A 7,892-nucleotide genomic window follows, 5' to 3' on the forward strand; every position below is an offset into this window, starting at 1 on the left:
ACTCTAATGTTCCCTGATTGCAAACCCTGTCATCATCTTCTTTGAATTAGCTGTGCCTCCTGAAATGGCATAATGGCTGTGCTTGCTGGAGTGCTGATGTGGAGTCCTGTTTTAACTGTCTGTCAAAGTCTGGGCTAATGAATTCTATTAGCATATTAACTTGCCAGCTTTGGGAGCCCAGGAGGAGCTGGGCAGCCAAACACAGTTGGCAGAGCACAGCTGCAGTGCTTCAGAGAGCTCCTTGGCAATTGTGGCACCAGAGACTCCAGTAATGTAAATGTGCAGACATGGGAATGTATGCAGAATTAGAAAGGTTATTTGTAACAATGCACTCCAGCTGTAGAAAATGGGATAAGAGATGACATTTTTTTGACTGTGGGGTCTACCTCAGGCATTTTAAAGAGTAGCATAGCCTTGGGAATGCCCGAAGGCACTCATGGTCTGATCCTATATTCTTTTAGAAATTAGAATGTATGGAAGCAAGGTATACTTTCCACATGACTTTTCATTTTTTTTAAGATGGTTTGAGATAGTCATATGATATTAAACTCTTTTTAACTCTGATGACCTGTTATTGGCATTGTTCCTTTAATAACCAGGCATCATTGTTAGGAAGGCTTGTTAAGAGTAGCTGGTAGCTTAATGACCGGTATACCACTTTCCCGACCCTTCCATTGAAATTCAACTCCCCGGAATAGCAAATTATGCAATTACTAATAACAGAAAAAGTGCCTTTTCCCCCCAGTAAATAAAGGCTTGAAGTGGATGTACATTCATCACCGATTTTACATTAGTGTTTAGGGTAAACTTGCTGTAAGAGCAGGTACCATGGTTGCTAGGCAACCAGTCGTGATTGTTATGCCCAAGATTCAACTCTTAAAGTGTATATTTAATGGGTGTAATCTTCAATTTAGTTTGGGATTAATTTAAAAAATGTATAGCTTGAAATACTTTATGTTAATAAACTTTTAAATTTTGCAACATGGTATTAACACTAAATGTGTGACAGGCACTGAATTCCAGAAAGGTTTCTTAAAACTGTATTAACTGTGGTTAGAGCTAAATTATTCTGCCCACCTAAATAACTTTTGAATAAATTAACAAATTAATTAGTGTTGTTCTCAAAGACTTGGTGAAAGCTTGCATATTTCTGGGTAAAGGATATTGCAGACATAGCAAATGTAATTATAAGGTCTGTAGCTAAAGTTGAGTCTCTCTGTCTTTATTAGTCTATAATTTCTGGTATTAAGCGTGATCACTTTTTAATCTTTACTGTCAACAGAAGAAATACATGCAAGAACTTCGACTTACTGAATCTGATGCAGTGACATTGTGATATTTATTTTGTAAACATAATCCACAATAATATTATTTCTGTCAAATACAATGGTGCTTAAAATGCTTTATGATCTGCTTCTAGTTTTTCTTCCTCATGCTTATTTTTTGAATATTATTTGTTGAAGTATTATTTGTCTGATCCTTCTTTCCTATTAGTAAATATGCTTAACACCAAAAACTCAAATAACCCAATCAATAAATGTCCAAAGGAAATGAGCAGACACTTCACGGAAGAAGAAATACAAATGAACAAAGAAATATATAAAAAAATGTTCAACACCTCTAGCAATTACAGAAATGCAAATTACAATTACAACGAGATTCCATCTCATTCCAGTCAGAATGGCAATTATAAAGAATACACATAACAATAAATGTTGATGAGGATGTGGGAATAATGGTACACACATAGATTGCTGGTGGGATTTCAAATTGGTGCAACCACTCTTGAAATCAGTATGGCTATTTCTTAGAAAACTTGAAATGGAACCACCATTTGATTCAGTTATCCCACTCCTCAGTCTATAGCAAAGGACTTAAAATCAGCATACTACAGTGACACAGCTACATCAATATTTATTGCAGCTCAGTTCACAACAACCCAGTTATGGAACCAACTTAGGTGCCTGTCAGCAGATGAATGGATAAAGAAAATGTGGTATGTATGCACAATGGAATATTATTCAGCCATAAAGAAGAATGAAATTATGTCATTTTCTGGTAAATGGATGGAACTGAAGAATATCATGCTAAGTGAAATAAGCCAGTCCCTCAAAATCAAAGCCCAAATGTGCTGATATATGGTTGCCAACCCACAAGAAGGTGGGGAGCAAATAGAAGTCCTTTGGACTAGACAAAGAAGAAAGAAGGGAAGGGAGTGGAGAGGGGAATAGGAGGGACAGTAGAATTAATCAGACACAACTTTCTTGAATACATGACCAGGCTAACTTTGCATCACACACAACCACAAGAATAAGATCCTAATTAGAATAAGTTATACTCTATGTATATGTAATATGCCAAAAATACACTCCATGATCATGTATATCTAAAAAGAACAAATTTTAAAAAAGAATATATACAGTCATTCCTCCTTGTTTATTTCACCCTTTGGAAGTTCCATGAATGAAATGAAATGAAGTTAAGTAGGTCATTGACTATCATGGACTCTGATGATTGCTTATTTAACAACAAACCTTACTTGGGCTTCCCCATCCTCTAATTCCTTCCTTAAGAATGCATATTCTGTTCATATCCCTGAAAGAAGCACCCCAGGAAGATGGATCTTTATTTAGCTCATGACTAAGTCAATTATTCCAATAATTCCAATCTATTTAACTTCATTGGCTTGGGACCGGCATGTGATAAAGTTTTGGCCAAAGAGACATGAGAACAGTATTATGGTTAAGATATGAGGTATCCCCCTAAAAGCTCATGTGAGAGACAATGCAAGAAAATTTAGAAGTTAAAGGTTTGGTTTATGAGAGCCTTACCTAATCAGTGCATTAATCCCTTTGAATAGATTAACTGGGTGATAACCTTAAACAGGTAGGGTGGGGCTGGAGGAGGTGGGTCAATAGAAGCAAGCCTTTGGGTGTATTTTGTCCTTGGTGACCCAAGCTTAGTCTCTTTGTTTCCTGGTGGCTAGGTTCCATCTGCTTTCCTCTGCCATGATGTTCTGCCTCATCTCTTGCCCAGAGCAATAGAGTTGACTGTCCATGTTCTGAGAGCTCTGAAACCATGAGCCAAAAATGAACTTTTTCTCTTCAGTGTTGTTCTTGTCAGGTCTTTTGGTCACCGTGACAAAAACTGACTAAAACAGAAGGCATGTGCCTAATTTTTCCATCTGGTACTGGGCAGGGGGCGGATATTGTGGGATCATGTGATGTTTGAACCTACTGCACCCAATTGTAACCACAAAGGAAGAAAACTGCAATGAAAATCTGAAGATGAAAGATGAGAAAGATGTCATTATTGAGCCACTGAATTATTCAGCCTTGGAAATTTGGGCTTCTTATGTGAAAGAACACATTTTCCTTATTGTTTAGGCAACTTTTCATTTCCTGTAGCCAAGGCAATGTAACTCATATCACCTTACTATCATTTTATTTTTAGTTAGGATTTATGTAAAGACTAAATGTTTATGATTTCTCATATTGCCTCAGTCTCTTAGGTCATTAAAATTTCAGACAATGTGCAATATTTTCCTTTGCTTCAATTGGCTGACTCTCCATGGCATATGCTTGCACACTTGCCTTCAATGCAGTAATCAGAAGAGATGATTGATTGATTGTTGGGTTCATCAATCGTTTGTAGGCAAGCCTCTCTGCCAGCTAACTAGGAACAGTTAAATACCACACAATCCCTATAATCAAAGAGTATTCAAAAAGACAAACCTGTATTTTTTGGTGCAAACTAAAAAATGCATCTTTGACTGGAGAGAGGAGCAGATAACAGATACGGATAAGCGAGAAAAGAAAGAACTCGGTTTGTATTTTCGGCAATAAAGCTCTGTTAGTTAGTAATTGCATTTTCATAAAAATGCATTGACTCCTTCAGTGTCAGTTTTCCTTTCTAGTGTTTTGAAGCAAGGTGAGCAGAGGTTATGATAAAGCATAACCGGAAGTCAGTTGTGCAACATAGTTGCTAATGATTAGGAATGACACAAGATGAATAACGAGTTGTAATTAGAACTTCTATTTGTGCTAAAATTGCACAACACAGTGAACCCCAACAGACTCTTCCCTGTAAACATCCTGCAGATACTGAATGAGTGCACAGTATGTACTCTTAGAGAATAGGCACTGTCATTATCGCACACCTATTATTTACAGTTCCCAACATTCTAGCCTATTCTATGCTCTCTACCTTTGCACATGCTATGATTTGTACATGAATGATAGCTAAATTTCATTTGTTCTCCAAAGCCATCTTTTAGCCACCAATACTCAGATTGGCATCTCTTTTGAGCCCCTTTTTGGGCTTCCATGCCTTAAAGACTTAGTCTTCTATTGATGCTGCATCTTATACAATATCCTGTGTTATGGTTAGGATAAGAAGCGTCCCTCAAAAGCTCCTGTGTGAGATAATGCAAGAAAGTTTAGAGTTGAAATGATTGAGTTAGCAGAGCCTTAACCTAATCAGTGCATCAATCCCCTGATAGGGATTTACTGTGTGTTGACTCTAGGGCAGGTAGGGTGTGGCTGGAAGATGTGGGTCCAAGGGGTCATGCTCTTGGGTTTATATTTTGTCCATGAGGGGAGCGCGCTCTCTCTCTCTCTCTCTCTCTCTCCCCCCCCTTCTTGGTAGCCATGTCCCCAGCTGCTTTCCTTCATCATATCCTTCTGCCATGGTGTTCTGCCTCACCTCAGGCCCTAAGGAATGGAATTGGCCATCTATGGACTGAGACCTCTGAAACAGTGAGCCCTAAATAACCTGTTTCCTCTCTAAAATTGTTCTTGTCAGGTCTTTTGGTCACAGCAGTGAAAAAGTTGACTAAAACATCCTCACATGGCATATGGTAATTGGTTTGTCTTCTATTCCCACCAGCCTAGGGGACTAACCCATAGGTTTGTTCATCTTTGTGTTTCATCACCTAACACTGTGCAAGGCACGTGGCAGGCAGCCTTTCCACACTGCCTTCATGGTGTTATGCAACAGTATTTTAAACAATGAAAGAAATTAAGCTTCACTGTTGTTTAGTTACGTGAGTTCCCCTTCAACACAGTGTTGGATTGCATTTGCCAGCCTAGGCCTCATACTCACTTCTGTGTGTATTATTGAATTTATAATTATCTGTGCCTTTTGTTTCTAGACCTGACTAAGTGTCAGCTGGGAGTTTTAGGTCTTGATAATAGTGCTTTGCAATGGAACAAAGAGAAAAGATGAAACTCAGAAAAGTCATTGTTACTCTAAGTAACACGAGGGAAAAAGTGAAGTGGAGCATCATAGCCCGTGTGAGAGTTTTTGATTGCCCATGGGGTTTCAGTTTCTCTTTCCATCTGGCCTTACTAATTGTGATAATAGGAAAGTGAGATCTGGGTCTAGATTCGTAGATGTGATTGGATAGGTCCCAAGAAACTCCAGTTTATTTTGTACCTAGGAGCACACAGAATAGGTTAACAACTTGCCTATTGCCTTCATTCCCCTTCAATCCCTTTATCCTTGGGATGGCCCAGTAGAGTCTGTCTTTTGCAGTCTCTTTGGGTCCCTGATAAACAGAGCAGTTAGGCCTGAATGAGCTGAGAGATGAATAAGGGAATATTGATGCCCCACTATTTAATTGCCTCCTAAATCCATGGTAAATTTTTCAGTGATTTTAAACTCTGAAAGAATAGCAGACTCATTGATTTCTGTAATTCATTTATTTAGGGATTTCTATTATCAACTGAATTTGATTGATGGCTTCATGACAAATAGCTGTGTGCTCAGCATATACCAGCACTCTATAAGCTCACTCAGCCATAAACAATGTGTGATATAATTCTTGGGTCCTTTTGCTGAGTCTGTACCTTGCTATTTGGGGAACAACAGATTGTGATTCCTTAAGTGAATGGGGGTAAAGTTAAACTCCTGTTAGTTCCCTTAGAGATATATACATGTGCATACATGCATGCATGAGCACGCACGCGCGCGCGCAGACACACACACACACACACACACACACACACACATTTGTATGTGGATCCTGAGAATTTTAAAAGTCCTTTTTTGAGATTCTGTGGCATTTTACTCCAAAATGTCAAGCATCAAGCTCCTCTTGTGATTCAGACTATACCAGAGTCGCCAGGATAGTGATACAGTGGTATTCTCTGAATGCTCTGATAGTCCATCTCTAAGTCTGTTTCTCTCAGATATAAGGGATGGTAGGTAGTGCTACCATCAAAAATTTTCATCAAAAATTAAAATGGAGCCCCATAAACCTGTTTAGTTTATTTCTCACAACTTCCACATGGATGGAAGTTAAGTGTGTTTTCTATTTTAGAGAAAATGGGAAGTCATTATAGACTTGAAAACTTCCTTGCCAATCAGATATTATTAACTTTAAATATTTCTTTAAAGGTTACATTAATGGGATTAGTGATATGTATTTGACAATGCTCTTAATGTTTTTCCAGATGCAAATCAATTAATCTGTTTTAAAGACATTAGAATAAAGTCATCAATAAAATCACTAACCAGAAGTCACCACTATTAACATTTTAGTTAATTAGCTGTTTTAACTGAATAATTTTCTTTTTAGAACACTGTGCAGACAAACACAACTACTATACAGGGTCATTATGACCATTAATGTTGGTCATAATGATGAGGTTTTTGTGTTTTTTGCTATTTGCCCAAGAGCTACAAGGTAGTACAGAGACTGATCTGTACTAAGATCTGTATGAAGCAGTGTCAGGTCCACTCTGGCCAGCTGGCCTTGTGCAGCTGCCCAGGGTACCAGACTGCCTTCACCTGTTATGGAGCAAGAAATAAAACCATGGCCACCATTTGCTGTGGGAAATGGGAATTTTCAGTTCAATCTCATGTTTGGTTTTGTCATTTGTAAGTTCACAAAGTTTCCGGTGTCTAATATAAAAGGAGTCTATGAATGAACAAGTCAAACTGAAAGACATTAAGAAATTATGCTATCTTGTCAGCAAATATTTACTCTTAGAATGTAGAGATTAGTTAATTTTAAAATTCAGATTATAACAGAATGGGAAGGCACTATGATGACTTTAAAATAAGGTAAAAGAAGCAAGTATTTGATGAACAACATTCTTTTTTGTGGTCTAATGTTTATTTTGCATTATTTTCCCTAAGTGTAAAACAACTCCTCTTTGTTATTTGATGAAATAGGTTATCTATCTCACACTTAGTCTTTTGGGATTTATAAGACAATGCCATGAGTAACACATTGATATAAAAATCTCATATGGGAATATGATCTACATCTAAGAATAAGAAAATAATTTAGTTACCTGTTTATAAAAATAATAAAGTTTTAAAAGAAAAGCTAAAGAAAATAATTTATTAATGTTAATTTTCTAATCATTGGTGAATTAACTTTTTGTATGAAAATAATATAATAATATAATGACAACTCAAAATAGAAATATTTGCAACTTTTAGTGGGTACTTTTTTGTACATGAATTGTAGTCCACTGTCTCTTCATAATTATTAACATTATGTTTTTTTTTTTTTTCGGGGGGGGGGAACCGAGGGACTTTATTCATGAGGGACAACCTTGGTTAAGACACAAGCCAGCAGGTGGTCACAGCCTCAAATTACTGAGTGTCCACCTGCAGGGTGGGGGGAAGCATGAAGGGAAGGAAGTGCACCCAGAAACCCCATTCCACTCCTAGAGACCCAGACACACTCTCAAGTGACTCAACTGACAGGTGGGGACAACAGTTAGATGGAATAGTGGCCAGAGTGAGGACCTGTGGGACCTGTGGAATGGGGCAGGTGCAGAACCTTCATCCATTCAGAAATCTCTTGGACTTCATTTGTCTTCCTCTTCAAGGACGTCTTGAAGGTCATGTGCAAGTCTCTTCAAGGTGGCTTCTAG

Source organism: Spermophilus citellus (genome assembly GCF_964194105.1).
Source record: "Spermophilus citellus genome assembly, chromosome: 11".
Taxonomy (NCBI): Eukaryota; Metazoa; Chordata; class Mammalia; order Rodentia; family Sciuridae; genus Spermophilus; species Spermophilus citellus.